The sequence below is a fragment of the Benincasa hispida genome, chromosome 11 (assembly GCF_009727055.1).
Source record: "Benincasa hispida cultivar B227 chromosome 11, ASM972705v1, whole genome shotgun sequence".
In the NCBI taxonomy this organism is placed as follows: domain Eukaryota; kingdom Viridiplantae; phylum Streptophyta; class Magnoliopsida; order Cucurbitales; family Cucurbitaceae; genus Benincasa; species Benincasa hispida.
Window position 1 is genome coordinate 68,325,259 of NC_052359.1, and position 17,458 is coordinate 68,342,716.

Sequence of the window (17,458 nt, forward strand, 5' to 3'; positions counted from 1 at the left end):
GCAAAGAGTTTTCAAGCTTAATAGGTCCATTTATGGGCTGAAAACAAGCATCTAGATCTTGGAACATCAGATTTGACCCTGCTGTCAAGTAATTTGGCTTTGATCATAACGTTGATGAGTCTTGTGTTTACAAGAAGATCATCAACAGCTTAGTAGCTTTCTTGGTCCTGTATGTGGATGATATCCTACTTATTAGGAATGATGTAGGGTTCTGATTGATATTAAGAAATGGCTAGTTGCCCAATTCCAAATGAAAGATTTGGGTTAGATACAGTATGTTCTAGGGATCCAGATCATTCCAGATCGTAAGAACAAACGGTTAGCCCTATCTCAGGCATCGTACATTGATGAAATGTTGATTAGGTACAGGATTCCATGAGGGGTTTATTACCCTTCAGGCATGGAATCGTTTTATCTAAGGATCAATGTCCTAAGACACCTCAAGAAGTTGAGGACATAAGACGGATTCCCTATGCTTCTGCTGTAGGAAGCTTGTTGTATGCAATGTTATGTACTCGACCCAATATTTGCTATGCAGTAGGGATTATCAGTCGGTATCAGTCCAATCCAAGATTTGATCACTGAATGACGGTCAATATGATCCTCAAGTATCTTCGGAGAACGAGGGACTACATACTCGTGTATGGACATAAGGATCTGATCCTTACAGGATACCCGAACTCTGACTTTCAGACTGATAGAGATTCTTGCGAATCGACATCGGGGATAGTGTTCACTCTGAATGGAGGGGCTGTAGTATGGTGAAGCATCAAGCAAGGATGCATCGTAGACTCCACTATGGAAGCTGAATACATAGCCGCTTGTGAAGCAGCTAAGAAGGTTGTTTGGCTGAGGAAGTTCCTTTCAGATTTGGAAGTTGTTCCAAATATGGATTTGCCTATCACTCTTTATTGTGATAACAGCGGGATGTTGTAAATTTGAAGGAGCCTCAGAGTCATCGTCGGGGTAAGCACATCGAACGAAAATATCACCTGATCAGGGAGATTATGCATCATGGTGATGTGATAGTCACAAAGATCGCATCAGAGCACAACGTTGCTGATCCCTTTACAAAGGCCCTCATGGCTAAAGTGTTTGAGGGTCACCTGGAGAGTCTGGGTCTGCCGGACATGTGACATCTTGTCAAGGGCAAGTGGGAGATGATACTGGGGTATGCCTTAGTTTATTGTATATTGTACATTTTTATTGTATTTTACATTAGTCTCCCGAGTCATTAAGACAAGTGCGAGATTGTTTTAGATTTGTTTCCTAATTCTTCCAGAGTCTCGTTGTTTGTAAAGATACACATTGTTTGATGAATAAAATAAATGTTATTTAATTATGGCATTTACTCATATCTAATAAGTGATATGAACTTAAGCATGAATATGTGATATACAAGTGGATCATGCCTTAAGTGATAACCTAAATAGGTCTGTAGTATAAGGATTAAGGTGGGATACCTTATCCTGGTGACACTACGGATATGACCCGTTTTGTAGAGGTTTGTAAGTGTTGTAAACTGATACAGATGGTAGATACTGACCATTCATGTAGAGACATGCGAGCGGGGGTGTCCTATACAAAGAGTTTGTATAAGACCCAAACCACGAGATGGCTAGACGTTGTATATAATGCCGTTGTTACTAAAGACTTACATCTCACCTAAACGTCCATAGGTGACACAACCTCAATATTGAGTGTTTTGGGAACTCCTACCTTTGAGAGTGGTCCTTTGATTAGTATGGGTGAGAGTGGCCAGATTTCCAACTCAACATGCCTACCTTTTTGGGGACTTGTCTGATCTGGGAGCTAGGAACTCAATCCACAAGATGGAATTCACTTCTTTCCCGAAGCAGGGATAAGTAGAGAGATTGCTCCCTTAAGAGCTGATTTCGGGGCTTGAACATAGTGGCCAACTTTTCTCTTTGGAAGAGAGAACTTAGTCATAGTAGAACTATGATTTATGTTCTTTAGAGGGATGAGTGGTACTTAAGGAGTTAGATGTAACTACAGGGTGCTGGACAAAGAATTGAGCTATACAGTGATGCACACACGAGACACAACTCCATTGATATGCACTAATGACCTAACTTGACTCAATTCATGCAATACTACTTCTAGATATACGTTATTAATGGATGCTCTTGTAGTACGCTGTGGGTTGTCACAAGTTTTCTTACTTGGAACCAAGTATAATTCTACCACAAGTTTCTCGGTGTGATCTGAGGTTGAACACAAGGACTGTTTGAGGTTATCGCGTTATGTTTATGATACATACAACCAGGTTTTTCAATTTAATAAAAGTATTTGTGTACAAGTATATAAAATTGTGATAAAGTAAAGAAAAACAGTAAAAGTGCGATAATAAAATAAAATGCAGTAAACCTTAGCTAAGATGGTACAAGATACAGGCGGCATGATACAAAATACTGAGGGCAAGGCTGCTGTGAAGATTATACACCGATCATGTGATGCGATGGCAAGTCTTATGTACGAAGCAGAAAGAAAAAGATAACTAATATAAACATTGCAAGTTCCTTAGTTGTGTTAAAGTTATAAGTACGGTTTCGTTTTCCCCTTAGTGTACACCTTTCAGTGATCAGCCACGTTCCCACATGTCTGTGGTGAAACAGAGATGAACGTAATGAACGTAAGGTTGCTTCCATCTCTGGAAGTATTACTCGCTCTAGTTAACGCATTCTTCTGACCTTCTCTCGATAGATCAGAATGACATCTTCACTTCTGCTTTCACATGTGAATATGCCGTCTAGCATGCCCTAGCTAAACACAATTATCTCTTTAACACAGATCTAGTACTCGTTTAAATCATATTGACTACCAGGGGATTAAGAACACTTCATGAAGAAAACGATAAACGGAGGAACGAAAATAGATAGAGAAATGTAATGAAAACGATTGAGATATTCAATATATCTATTTAGCGTCTGATACATGGTGTGTGAATGAAGAGATAAAAAAGATGAGATACAATGATGAAAAGAGATAGAAACAAATACAAACAAGTGCCAACGTCTCGACACCGATTTGGATGGAGATTTGCTCACTGGAATGGATGGATCGTGTGCAAGGATGAGCTTCCTCTCAGGCTTGCTCAACCGGTAGTAGGGATCTGAGTATAGAGCTTCGTAGCGGGGATCTGGCAGATTAACACTGAGACTCACCTCTCGGCCTTACCTCTTCTTCTTCCCGGATTTCTTCAGTTTAACACTCACCTTAGATTTTTTCTCAATATAATAGCAGCAATTAGCCCTGTAACCAGTATCCACTTTTTCTGTGAATTCTATGGGGTATTTATAGGTGAAGATATGTGACTCCGGCCTTGCGGTCCCCACTTGTTGTTATGGAAATTTTGAAGATGGAGGGATATTATTCCTTCTGTTATGCAATCAGACCGTCAAAGCTGCACAACCGTTAGTCGTACACATGGCACAATCCTTCGCATTTGCATTGCTCAATTGCATCTTTCGATCGAGTATTTGCATGCTGTGTTGTTTTTATTACCGCATGTGGTTGAAAGTCAGCTCTAGATCGACTGTCGCATTGCGTTAATCGTCTTTTCATTGTTGATTGATAGGCGCAATGTGACAGAGATGCGTTGGTCAGTTTGTCTTGAGCCTTAATCGCAAGAGGTGACTTGGTTTACTGCAAAAATGAGTAGAAATCTCCTTTTCTTCCATCTTAATGATGTTAATGGGTGTAATTGTGATAATTCAGAGTTTATTGTATTTCTAAGCTAATTTTCATACAATTGGCTTATATTTATTCTCTTTCGGCCGCAATATCTAGATAAGGCAGTATAAATAACTTGTATTTCTACAAATTATCACAGGGGCATAATGGTTATTAGTTGAACTATACTTACGAGCAATCTGTGAAGGGTTGTCGCACTACTGATTGGTTAAGATGGAAACATAATATATCTATGGTAAAAAGAGTTCAGTTGTTGATCTTTAGTGGAGTGCCTGACAGTTAACGAATGTTGGATCCCGTGACTAAAGAGTTTAGTCAATTATTCAAGTATCGCTGGAGCTTCGAGCTACAGGTCCATAAGGTCTCCTTGATAGCTCAATAGATTCAGTTGAGGATCAGTTTTTGGTGTTGATTTGAAATGTTCAAATTGACAAGAGGTATTTTGATTATATATGATATAATCAGTATGATGTATGAGATACATTTAGTAGAGGATTAATGTAAATGGTATTTACATTAAGTAGCATTGAATAGAAAAAGAACTATGGTTTATATGTTTCAAGAGATGAAATATTAAAACTATAGGTTATAAATATAGTATGATAAGTTGGTTATCATTTATATTTATAAAAATATTAATTATTTGATAATTAAATCTTTTTCTCTAATAACCAATTGAGTGGGAGGTTATTGGTGGTTCATGGTAACTGTGAGGTAAAAGGAAAATTATTTTCCTAATTTTAGTAAGTTTTTTTGTCAAAATTTATTTTGAGATTTCTCTCTCGGAAAAAGAATCTCATGGAAGTTGTCAAGTAAATATGATTTACTAAATGACAGCTTGAGCGACCTAGACGATCATGTAGTATTTTGTAAATGACAGACATGAAACTAAGCGATAAGGTAAAGGATCGCTTAGCTTTTGCTAGACGATCGCTTAACTTTTGTTAAACGATTGAGCATTGACCTTTACGATAGGTTCAGCCTTCTCCCGCTTGCCCAATCATGTACACAATTGTTATTTCCTCTTTCTTCTGCCTCAATCCAAGTCCACACAGATCCCACCCTCTGGATTCTCACATCGAGAATACCATGGTAGTCTTCTTGGTGGTGACATACTCAACTCGACGCCGTTGAGGTTCTATGGGGGCCATTTGTGCTGTTGGGGTGTTCGTGATCGAGGTGATCGCTGAGGACGAGTGCACGGTGTTCATGTTGTGTAGCGGTCATGTTGTTCGTGCGTTCGAGGTTGCTGTGTTTGAGCGTTCATGATCAAAGAGTTTGACGCTAGAGAGTCTACAAACGTGCGTAGAAATTTCTCCTTCATTTCTTGTTGTACTTTCATGGTATAATTTCTGTATTGATTGCATAACTGTTTGTTTTGTTTACGACTGTAAGTTGTAATGTTCATACATGATTATAATTTGGATGATCTATTCTACTGCTCATGGAAATCTCGTGTTCAATTTCCTCCAGGTTATCATTTATATTTATAATAATATTAATTATTAGATAATTATCTCTTTTTCTCTAATAACCAATTGAGTGGGAGGTTATTGGTGGTTTCATGGTAGCCGTGAGAAAAAAGGAAAAATGTTTTCCTAATTTTAGTAATGTTGAAAATTGTTGTTTTGAGATTTCCTCTCTCAACGGGTCAAATAAATAGAATTTACTAAGTGACAGCTTGGAGTTAGCTAAACGATCATGGAGTGTTTGTAGGCGACAGAAACTTAGCTAAGCAATGAGCTAAACGATCACATAGCTTGTGCTAAACAATCGCTTAAATTTTCCTAAACGATTGGACATCGACCTATATGATAGGTTCTTCCATCTCCCACTTGCTCAATTGTTTACACGATTGTGTTTCCTCCGTCTTCTGCCTCCAACCAAGTCCACACAGAGCCCACCCTCTGTATTCTCACATTGAGAATACCAAGGTAGCCTTCTTGGTAGTGTCATACTCAACTCGACACTATCGAGGTTTTGTGGAGGCCGTTCGTGTTGTTCGGGCTATTCGTGACCTAGGCGATCACTTAGTTCGAGTGCACAGTGTTCGTGTAGTGTAGTGGTCATGTTGGATATATGATCGCTTAGTTCAATCCAATCCCAATCACCGTTCACATTTTTTCTTTTTCTTATCAATGAATATATCTCTTTACTTGTATGACTTAGATGTCTCGTATTTCTCGAAAAAGTGATTCGATTGATGGGATTTGGTATGATACTTATGAGATCGATGAGATTGATATTCCAATCTTTCTTCTTCGAACGTATTGATTTGACCTCATAAGCGGGACCACCACCCCATAGCATGTTGCCATCAGAAGCAGAATCCCATATTTCTTCTAGAGAATCTCCTAATTGTTCTAGAGCAACTAGAAAGAGGCTCTTTAACTAGAAAGAATTCAGTTCAGATGTGGTGTGTTGTGATGTTGCTGTGATCGAGTGTTCGTGATCAACGAGCTTTGTGATGAGTTGACAAAAGTATGTTACTTTTGTCCTTGATCTGTTGTTGAACATGCTGTAATTTCTGTATTTTAATGCATAACCATATATTTTAGTTTGCGATTGTAATTGTAAAGTTTATAGACGATTGTAATTTAGAATGATCTTTCCGCTGCTCATGGAAATCCTTGTGTTCGATTTCTTTCAATTCAGAGTAAAGGTTGTTGTTCTTCGAGGAAGAAGACGATCAAACGTTGGTCGTGTCATGTAGACGATGAGGTAGACGATTGCTAAGTATCGGAAGCTTGGCTATCGTTTAACGCACGCGCACACTAGACAATCATATAGCTCAATAAGCCTCATCGCTTATTTACTGACTATACGATCGCGGAATCATTTAACTTTTGCGTATTAAGCGATCGTCTAGATGATCAAGTTTCGTGGTCTCGTTGTCGTCTATGCAATCATTTAGCTTTTGCGGTATCGTCTAGTGTGCGCTACACGATCGTTTACCTGGAGGCATTTACTAAACAATGAGAGCTTCACCCGGCGGTTCAAGATCCGGTTGGTTGTGAACCGGTTGCCTCGGTGTAAGAATTAAAAGATAGTTTTTTTTTCCATTCCGGTCTTGTGTTAGTTCATCCCGCTCCATTAATCCATGGTTTTTTTTATACATGCAATGTATATTTTTTTTATGTCATATGGTATGCACATATAGATAAATCCCACAGTAGGTTATGTATTGGTCATGCATATTCTCTTTATTATAAGTGTTATGATTTAGTGAAACATGATTTAAATTATGTAAGTGCATGCTCATGCATCATATAATATAAGGGTTATATTTATGTATGCATTATTTATGTAGCATAATATTTATAAGTGTTATAAATACTTCATTATGTGGTATGTGTGTTTTAGTTGTTTTTTTTATAATGGTTATAAAATGAAATTAGAACTAAAATAATCAATAAAAGGTTAAAGTGTAGCAAATCTATCTATCAAGGACCTTTTGTCTAAGGCGGGTTCTGTCTAGGTTGGGATATTTAAGGTGACGGCAACGAAACACCCCTACTTGAGAACCTACCTGAAAAGATGAATTAGATAGATTTGATGCATGGATGCAAGTTAATGACAATCTATTAAAGAGTTTAATATGACTACTTGAACTTGTTTTATTTCAATGAAAAAAGTTGTTTTTGTGAAAACTTAATAAATGACTTAGATTATAATCAGTAGCCAGATTGTCTAGGTTAATAAACCTCTAGGTAGAACATTTAGTGGGAGGTACTTTGGGCATTTGATGCTTCATTTAAACCTCTCGCGTTTCTTCCTCATAGTCTACACTATGAGATCTATCCTTGGCCTCGTGACACCCTAGGAGTGTTCCCCTAAAGAATGGTGTTTGGGTAGGTCAATATCAAGTGGATGGAGAGAATGTTCATAGTAAGTGGGAGCGAGAAGTGCGACAACATATCCCATGGTCTCTCTCATTGGATTAAATAAAATTTCTGCCATTGCCTCGAGGCACCCTAGATATGTTCCCCTATAGGATGGTTGTTTGTGCGTTTCTTTATTTGATCTCCAGTAAGAGGATAAGGTTACTTGGTCTCTTGTCCTAATCTACTTTTTCCCTACAGCGGGCACATTAGGGTGGGACTCTGGGGCCGAAAACGATGGGTTACACTTAAGCGAAATTGTTAAGTGTGAACAGTTCTGGATCGAACAAATGGTGGTTGAGAATGTCCCATCCCAGTGAAGGGATATCTGATTACCCCATCGATGACGTTTGTCCTGCCTCGTTGGGGCATCATTGCAAAATAGAAGTCTTATCACTTAGGGTACTTGGAAACTATTTTGCTAAAACTAATTGGTTAAAAATGTGGTTTTGCAAAGTCTGATAAAAGTTTATTCATTTTTCAGCAACAATTTTAAATGGCTACAACTACTATCAATTTACTTAACACCGAAAAACTGAATGGCCAAAACTATTCGAGTTGGAAACATATGCTCATGACGATACTCATGATCGAGGATTTGAAGTTTGTCCTTACGAAGGTCTGTCCTCTTATTTCACCTTAGGACGCTACTCGAAATGTTCGAGCGGCATACGAGTGTTGGAAACGGGCAAACAAGAAGGCCCGAGCCTATCTTGGCTAGTCTGAGTGGCGTGTTGGCCAAGAACCATGAGCCCATGGTCTCAGCACGTGAGATCATGGAGTCCCTGCAGGGAATGTTCAGATAACTATCTGGATAACTCAAGCATGAGGCTCTGAAACACATCTTCAACTCCAAAAAGGAAAGGAAGGCAGCCAAGGCTAAGGCCAAGGAAAACATAGGTAAATGTGATTTGCTTGTGTTAGAAACTTGTTTAATGGAGAATGATGATTTTGCCTGGATAATTTATTCAGGCGCCACTAATTATATTTGCTCTTCTTTTCAGGGGATTAGATCTTGGCGATAGCTGGAGGTTGGTGAGATGACGTTGCAAGTAGGCACCGGGCACGTCGTCTCATTGTGGCAGTGGGAGGCATCTAGTTAACTTTACGGAATAGGTTTCTTGTATTAAAAGATGTCTTTGTAGTTCCTGAACTAAAAAGAAACCTTATTTCTGTAAAGTGTCTATTACAATACAATTACATTCTTTCTTTTTAATTGAATAAAGTGTTTATTCATAAGGATGATGTTAAAATTTGTACAGCAAAACTAGAAAATAACTTGTATGTGCTACGACCGTTAGCTTTAAGTTCCCTCCATTACATAGAGATGTTTAAATCTGTTGTAACTTAATCTAAATGCCAACGATTTTCTCCAAAAGAAAATGCCCTACTTTAGCACCTTCGATTAGGGCACATCAATCTCAATAGGATTAAGAGATTGGTGAAGAATGACCTTCTATGCGAGTTAGAAGAAAATTCTTTACTAGTCTGCGAATTTTGCCTTAAGGGTAAGATGAATAAAATACCTTTTCCTGAAAAAGGTTATCGAGCCAAAGAGCCTCTAGAATTAGTACATTCTGAGCTTTCCAGTCCTATGAACGTGCGAGTTCGAGGAGGCTATGAGTACTTTATTAGTTTTACTAATGATTACTCGAGATATGGGTATGTTTATTGATGCGTTGATTTATCATGCAATGCAAGGATGTGTGGATGTGATGATCATGCAAGTTTTCCTAACAAAGCCCAAGTATAAGCCTTCTTAGGGTCCTAGTAAGTTTAGGGTCGAATGCAGGGATTACTAAATAGATATGCGACGGACTATCTGATCCTATTGCAATGGTGATTAAGAAGTAGATGGTGATTTAACTTAGATTTTCTATGCGATGGAATTAAATGTGGGCGATGAAAGGGTGGTGTTATAACAAGTATGCGATGAAGGGGTTGAGAAGAGATTTAGCTAGCATTTATTAAGATATTGTACAAGTCATGCGATCATGCTATACACAAATATTAAGCACTACATTTCTCAATACATAATGCCACATTTCCTATTTCTAGGATGCATGCGATGTGTATGGAATGTAGCAGATAAAACTTATTTCTAAGTCTCTACTCTTGCTTATGTGATCTAATCCGACTCTCTCAAGCCTAGATTCGGTCTTGAGACTACTCTCTCAAGTACTCTAAATGATGAATGAAGCATACATAAGACAAGATGATTGCATAAAGTGCATAGCTTAAATCATGCCAGCTAAGTACTTCTCAACCCATTCACAAATTTAGTTACTCATGCATGTTGGGGAGAGACTAATCATAAATTGAAATGAAGTTTCCATTTTTGCAAACAAAGTGTTGAGTACAAAACAAAAAATGGTGTAAGAAATATCAAGCTAGGTAAGCAATGTCTTGCTTCCTCTGGCTTTTTACACTGCTCTTATCACTTCAACTTTTTTCCCGAATTGTAGAATCTTGCTCTTGCAAGGGTTGGATGTCTCTCTTTCGTGTTGTTTTCGACAGTCTCTCGACCTCTCCGAAAATTAATTTCCTTTAAAGAATTCCCTTCCCTCAACTTCGCCTTGCCTCCTCACGCGCTCTCTGTTTTTGGTTTGGTAGCATTGGGTATTTATAAACTTTTAGGAAAAACGGTTCTTCTCACTAATGATTGCGTGGGTGGGCAGCATTAATTTTCATACCCTGTTGTGTCGTCTGATAGTCACCAAAAGTTCAATGTATTTGCAATGGTATGGTCTTCAACGACCGTCATCTGTATTTCTAAATTGACCGTTATCAGCTTTACGTCCCATCATGTTTCATTATATTATGCTGTCGCCTTTATGTAAGGTCTTTACGTGATCATTTTTGAGGTACCCTTGGATCACAAACTCAAACGCGCCATAGCATTGTGCCTTTGGATCGCAAACTCAAGCGTGCCATTGCATTGTACCTGCACAGAACAACGCAATTTAACTGTTTTTATGCGATGAACGTTAGCGATCGCAATTTTCTTTTAGTTTGGCGCATTCAATCGCAATATTGCCTATTTTACCATCGCTTTCTCCAATTGTTTCAATAATTTGAGCTTTAATAACTTGTATTTCTACTAGTTATCATTTATCTAATGCAACGAAAGTCTGAATCTTTTGAAAAGTTCAAATTATTTAAGGCTGAAGTTGAGAATGCTTTGGATAGACGGATTAAAACCCTTCGATCAGATCGAGGTGGAGAGTTTTTGGATTCTGAGTTCCAGGACTATTTATTAGATAATGGAATTGTTTCCCAACTCTCAGCGCTGGGTACATTTCAGCAGAATGGTGTAGCGGAGAGGAGAAATAGAACCTTGTTGGACATGGTTTATCGATGATGACTTACACTTCCTTACCAAACTCGTTTTAGGGTTTTTCAGTGGAGACTGTGGTATACATACTCAATTTTGTTCCTTCTAAAGGTGTTGCGATAACACCTTTGGAGTTGTGGAATGGGTGTAAAGCTAGTTTACGTTACTTCCGCATATGGGGTTGTTCAACATATGTGCTTGAGGCAAATCCCAAAAAGTTGGAATCACGGTCGAGGTTGTGCCTCTTTGTAGGCTACCTCAAAGGTACATGAGGTGGTTACTTTTATAATCCGTCCGAAAACAAGGTGTTTGTTTCCACAAACACTACTTTTTTGGAGGAGGATCATATCAGGGAGCATAGTCCACGTAGTAAAGTCGTGTTACGTGAACTTTCTAATGAAACTACTGAAACTTCAACAAGAGTTGTTGAAGAACCTGCTTCATCAACCAGAGTTGTTGATGATAATTCATTTGGTAGGTCGGTTCCACATCAAGAGTTGAGAGAACCTTGACGCAGTGGGAGGGATACGAACCCGCTTGATCGCTATCTGGGTTTCACAAAAATCCTAGCTATGGTAGTAGATGTCGATGTTGAGGATCCGTTGTCTTATAAAAAGCAATGGAGGATGTTGACTGGGATGAATGGGTAAAAGCCATGAATCTTGAGATGGAGTCGATGTATTTCAACTTAGTATAGGATTTTGTACATCAACCTGATGGGGTAAAAGCTGTAGGTTATAAATGGTTCTATAAGTGCAAATGGGGTGCTAATGGGAAGGTGCAAACCTTCAAGGTTCGACTTGTGGCAAAGGGTTATACTCAGATGGTGGGAGTCAACTATGAAGAGACTTTCTCACTTGTTGCCATGTTAAAATCGATTCGTATATCCTGTCCATTGCCACTTATTACATGGTGCAACCCGAATGATTCATTGCCCAAGGTCAAGAGCAAAAAGTTTTCAAATTGAATTGGTCCATTTATGGGCTGAAGCAGGCGTCTTGATCTTGGAATATTCGATTTGATGCTACGATCAAATCGTATGGCTTTGAGTAAAATGTTGATGAACCTTGTGTTTACAAGAAGATAGTCAACAGTTCAGTAGTTTTCTTAGTGTTGTACGTAGATGATATACTACTCATTGGAAATGATGTAGGTCTACTAACTGCAGTTAAGAACTGGCCGGCGACCCAATTCCAAATGAAAGATTTTGGAGAGACTCAATTTATTCTGGGTATACAGATCTTTCGGGATCGTAAGAACAAAGTGCTAGTGTTGTTTCAGGCATTGTATATTGACCGGATCTTGCTCAAGGACTCTAAAAGAGGCTTACTACTATTCAGGCATGGAGTCACTTTGTCTAAGGACATGTGTCCTAAGATGCCTCAAGAGGTTGAGGAGATGAGACGAGTCCCATATGCATCTACCATTGGCTGTTTGATATATGTGATTCTCTGCACTAGGCCAGACATCTACTATGCTATGGTAATAGTCAGTAGGTATCAGTCTAACCCAGGCTAGGGTCATTGGACCGCAGTTAAGAACGTCCTCAAGTATCTTTAAAGAACGAGGGACTACATGCTTGTGTATGGATCTAGGGATTTGATCCTTACTAAATACATGGATTCTGACTTTCAGACTGATAAAAACTCTCGAAAGTCCACTTTAGGGTCAATTTTTACTCTTAACGGAGGAGCTGTAGAGTGGTGGAGTACTAACCAGGTATGCATCGTCGACTCCACGATGGAGGCCGAGTATGTAGCGGCTTGTGAAGTTCTTGACAGAGCTGGAAGTTGTTCCAGATATGTCTAGGCCCATCACCCTCTATTGTGACAATAGTGGTACTGTGGCGAACTCCAAGTAGCCTAGGAGTCATAGACATGACAAACACATAGAGCGGAAGTATCATGTGATCCGCAAGATAGTGGATCGAGGAGATATGATCGTTACGAAGATCGCCTCAGAGAAACACATTGCTGATCCGTTTATGAAGGCTCTCATGGCTACAGTGTTTGAGGGTCACTTTCAGAGTATGGGTCTACAGGACCGCCTGCGACTGGACTAGGGCAAGTGGGAGATTTTATTATACTGGGTTTTTATGCCCTAGTTCATTGTTTTGTACTTGTTTTTGTACTCCCCACTTCACTTTAGGACAAGTGGGAGACTATTGGGGTTTGTACCTTAAAGTCTCCTGTTCTGTAGTTTGTAAAAAGATTTGTACGAATACTTGTGAAGTATAATATATATGATATTTACTTCACTTCTTGACTTTGCAGATTTATATGTTTTTAGTTTAGCGTAAACCAATAAACTTAATATCCCTGGTTGTCTTTATGTAACTTAAGCATGTATGTAGTGACATACAAGTGGATCATGTCTTAAATGACAACCAAAATGGTCTGTAGTATATGGATATAAGAGGAAAACCTTATCTTGGTAACACTACGGACGCAGCTCGCTTTGTGGAATAGTTACAAGTGTTGTGACTTGTCATAAATGGTATGATCCTTATCATTCGTGTAGGGGACATGCGAGCGGGGGCGTCCTATGCAAATAGTTTGTATAAGACCTAACCAAGAAGTGTTAACGTCTCGTCATATAACTCCGTTCATGACAGAGACTTCACTTCACTAGGATGACCATAGATAACATGACCTCAATCCTGAGTGAGTTAGGAACTCCTGCCATCAAGAGCGGTCCTTTGATTTGCATGGGTGCGAGTGGCCAGAGCATTGACTCAAACCTACCACTTTGAGAATTCATCTGATTTAGGAGCTGAAAACTCAGCTTCGCAAGATGGAGTTCACTCTTTCCCCGAAGTAGGGGTGATGACGAGCAAAAATGCACGTTATCATAGTGCTAAGTTTTAAACAATGTTGGATTGCGTTGATAAAATATGTTAAATTGTGTCCATTAAGCATAAATACTATAATATTGTGGTTGCATGCGTTCAACGCATTAGAACTATTGATTTTTGTATTTTTGCACAGAACATGCGTTAACGCAATGCAAGATTGCGATCATAGGAAATTATCGGTCGAGCGCAACTTCACCGTAAGACTTTGCATTGATCGCACTCGCAAACATTTTCCCAAGAAGGATCACTGCAACTTGGTCAGCACAACATGGTGGGCGCATCTGGGTGAAAGGCCAATTAAGAGCAATGGGACAGAAAGCTGATGACAGTCGAATCCAAATTAAGTTGATAGCCGATAATTTTTTATTCATCGCATACTCATCACATTTCCCGTTTACCAACTCTTTTCAAACTCTGCCGCATTTTTTATTTATTTTTAATCAATGCAATATAAAACCAAACACTTTATTTATTTTCTCGGTTACCGCAAACTTTTCATTAAAATTACTAATGCAATCTATTTTCACAAGTCCCTGTGTTCGACCTTGGACTTACCAGGAAACTTAGGGGAATTTACACTTGAATTTCACTGGAGAAACTTGAGTACACAACGTAATCCATCAATGCATATCATCCATATTTCCATTCAATAAAATAATGCATCAAGTTTTTGGTGCCGTTACCGGGGACTTCGGCAAAATAATTTGTTAAGGGTAATTTTTTTTTGATTTCTTTGCAGGACTCTCAATCTCTAGCGAATTAAGACCCGGAGATTGAGAGGACTTTTAGATGAAGATTGAGAGACTGCAACAGCAACCACAATCCGATAAAGAAGAGATGGAGAAGCAGCCTGGAGGTGGAGCACCAAATGATAACAATGTCATGGCGAATCCGATTCTATTGGCAAATGATCGCAATAGGCCCACGAGGAACTATGCATCACCAAACCTCTATGATTTCTTTCCGGGAATCATGAGCCCTACCCTCGATGGAAGTAGATTCGAGATGAAACCGGTGATGCTGCAGATGATCTAGACTACAGGTCAATTCAAAGGAAGGCGTGGCAAGGACCCGTATGCTCACCTCCAAAGTTTTATTGAAATCTGCAATACTTTTGTTTCCCGAACATCTCTTCTGAAGAAGTTCGACTAACGTTATTCACATTTTCTCTCTGTGATCAGGCTAGGAAATGGGCATATTCTCTCGAACCGAGAGAGATCACTTATTGGGAGCAGGTAGTGGAGAAATTTATGAAGAAGTATTTTCCATCTACCGAGAATGCAAGACGAAGGAAGCTTATTACAAATTTTGAACAAGATATGGACGAATCGCTCAGCGATGCTTGGGCGAGGTTTAAAAGGTTGGTCTGGGATTGTCCACATAATGGGTTACCAGATTGCCTTCAAATGGAGATTTTCTATCATGGTTTGAATCCCGCTTCGCAGACCACTGCCAATGTGGTAGCCGCTGGTGGTTTTCTTGACAAAACATATGATGAGGCGAAGAATATCCTGGATCGCATCTCTAAAAACCATGAAGACTGAAGAGAGAGTGACCAGAGATTGAGACTTAAAGACTCTGACGCAAACAATGGTGCTATTACTTCATTACAAAACCAAATGACCGCAATGATGAATTTGATCCAAGGAATGTTGATCAGCACCACAACACAACAAGGTGGGCAAATCAACGCAATCAGTCAAAACACCGAAGGGTGTGTGACTTGCGGTAATGGGCATGCGATGGAAGATTGCCCGTAAAATCCACAATCTCTCTACTTTGTAAAAAATAATCCCTTTGCAAACACTTACAACCCCCGGTGGAGAAAGCACCCAATTTTGCTTGGAAGAATCAACAACAAAGTCTTCAACCTGTGGTGCAAAAAGAAGGTCCACAAGGATTTTTTTAACGCAACAACGGCCAACCGAGCAGTCAAGCAAGTAGCTCAAAACAACCATCGCAATCCTCTTCTCTGGAGAGCCTATTGAAGCAATATAGAGAAAAATGAGACTGTGCTTCAAAGTCAGGCCACGTCCATTCGCAATCTTCAATTGCAAATGGGCCAGATTGCGAGTGAGCTGAAAATTCGACTGCAGGGCGTCGCCAAGTTCAACCGAACTTCCACGCAACTTGGGGGATCAAGTAAGGGGCAGTGTTAGGTTGTGACATTGCGTAGTGGAAAGACTTTGGAGGGGGAAAAGAAGGAGCATAGTAAAATAACTTCCATCGCAATAGAGCCTGAGATTGTGGTAACGTAAGAAGAAGAAAGAGAAAAGGAAGCAGTGAAACCTGAGGTTACGTCGACCTCAAAATCAAATGAAATAGGAACTGTGAAAGTTCTGTTACCACCTTTCCCTCAGAGGCTAAGGAAGAAGAAAATCGAAGAGGTAGAATACCAATGCTTCTTATCTATGTTAAAGCAATTACATGTTAACATTCCCTTTAGTGAAGCGATTGAGGAAATGCCTGCGTATGCCAAGTTTTTGAAGGACATGGTAACTAAGAAAAGAGGCACTGGAAAATTTTCCACGATGGTATTAACGCAAAGTTCCAAATCCATTATCCCACTGAAGATGAGTGATCCTGGGAGCTTCACCATTCCTTGCTCCATAGGAGGACTCTATATTGGGAAAAAACTTGTTGGAAGGAACATTAAGGATGGGGCTACACATGAAATCATGCGTTAGACATGGCTTAAGCTATGCGTTTACGCCCATGCGTCAGAGGTCATGCATTAAATTGAAAATGCATTAATCTAGTGTGCAATGACCATGCGTTCCTATCACAAGTTTTCTTATGCTCGCGCCAAGTATAATGTGAACACAAGTTTCTCTGGTAATCTGAGGTTGAACACAGGGACTTGTCACTCAATAATGCTTGTGAAGCAATGCGTTTAAGGCGATGAAAAGGAAAATAAATAGAAGAAGTTTAATAGATTTACACACTACTCCTACTCCTATCTAAATAGATTGAGCAATAGAAGACTTGCGATGAGAATAGATAGATACACAATAACCATTGACGCATAGTGAAGTTTATTATCTTAAATCGCCTGAATAAGCCCAACTCGTCACACTAACGCATCGCACACCTCTCGGTGGTCAGCTGCATGACTATATCTCTATAGTGCATGGTTGCGTCGAACATAAGATTGTGCCTATCTCTAGGAACAATGCATACTTTGCTTTAGTGCATTCCATCTTTTACCTTCTCAGGCAGTTAGACGCGGCTATTTAACTTATAGACAAACAATGCAACAACCCATAGACAAGCGTTGCTACAGCCTTTCACCAAGCAAAGAGGATTAACTCACTATACTCGCACAACACACACCTCTCGGTGGGTTGTTACATGCATCCTATCTCTAGGTTACACGATTAAATATGCGATCATCTTTGATAACTAAATGATGAAGGTAAATGATGATAAAGAAAAATATGATGAAGAAGATGGCATTGAAGGAATCAAGAGATGCAATGATTACAAAATGTCTTAATATCTTAAGCTAAAATGTAATATAATACAGAGGGTAGAAGAGAAATGAAGGACTCTGCGTCAAGGCTACCGGTGGTGCCATGGATGAATGGTGGAGATGCCTCTCTCGAACTCTATCTCCGGTAAAATCTCCGGTCGTCACTCGGTATGGTTTGTAGAGGTGAAGAATTCTCACTGAAA